Below are 1,113 nucleotides of genomic sequence, written 5' to 3'. Positions count from 1 at the left end.
TGGCATGACAACCCACTCATATGTCCCCAAGGCTCTTGGACATCGAAACGCCGTCTTCAGCACGTCTTCTTCTGCAATAAAAATTTGGTTATATCCAGCATAGCCATCTAACATGCTTAAGTATTCAAAACCAGTGGCCGAATCAACCAGCATTTCAGCTACGGGCATGGCATATTCATCTTTTGGGGTGGCAACATTTAGATCTCTAAAATCAATACATACTCGTAAAGACCCATTTTTCTTTATGACTGGCACAATATTGGCCAACCATTCGACGTACCTTGCAGTTTAAATAAACTTTCTTTTTAGAAGTCTTTCTACTTCTTCTTTTATCTTTGCCATGATTCCTGGGGCGAAACGCCTGGGCGTCTGCTTCACTGGCTTTCTTCCAGCTTTTATTGGCAGTTTTAACTCGACCAGATCTCTACTTAAACCCGGCATTTCATTATAATCCCAAGCAAAACAGTCTCTAAATTCTTTAAGTATGGATATTACCTCAGACTTTAGTTCTTTGTCGATGTTGGCGCTTATATATATTGGCCTTTTCTCGCCATTCTCGCCAAGGTCGACTTCTTCCAAGGGATCTTTTGGTCGGATTTTCTCTGGTGCCTTTGGGTCTTTTTCAAACCCCAAAGGTACATTGTCATAAATGCAGTCCAGACGCTGCATGTCGATGTTCCTTTTAGCCAGAGTTGGCTTATCTGGGGGTTCTGGCCCAATATCCATACGTTCTTCTTTATGTAACGCACAGGCTTCAGCAGCCACGTTTTCTTTAGCTTCTAGAGCCGATTTTATTTTGTTCTCGACAACGTATGCCGAAATCTTTCTTAGAGCTTCTAATTCAGACATCATCAGTGACGTCCCCCCAGCTTGTCGGCCAGATACCTATGTAGGATGGATCATCTAGGCGTTCCACATCCCAAATGAAACCGTTAGTCTCATGTAGAGTTAGAGAGACGAAAGCTTCACTTAGATTAGCATATACATCCTTAGTTGGGAAGCAAGGAGAGATGTTAGCCAGTTTTCTTTCAAACTCCTTCTTGCCGACATTATTCACGTCGGCCATAAAGTATCCTTGGTCGGCTTTGATATTTTCGGCCACCCCGTCCTCTC

The sequence above is a fragment of the Lathyrus oleraceus genome, chromosome 5 (genome assembly GCF_024323335.1).
Source record: "Lathyrus oleraceus cultivar Zhongwan6 chromosome 5, CAAS_Psat_ZW6_1.0, whole genome shotgun sequence".
NCBI classification, from domain to species: domain Eukaryota; kingdom Viridiplantae; phylum Streptophyta; class Magnoliopsida; order Fabales; family Fabaceae; genus Lathyrus; species Lathyrus oleraceus.
The sequence above is the reverse complement of the archived record's forward strand: the minus strand, read 5'-3'. Positions refer to the sequence as shown.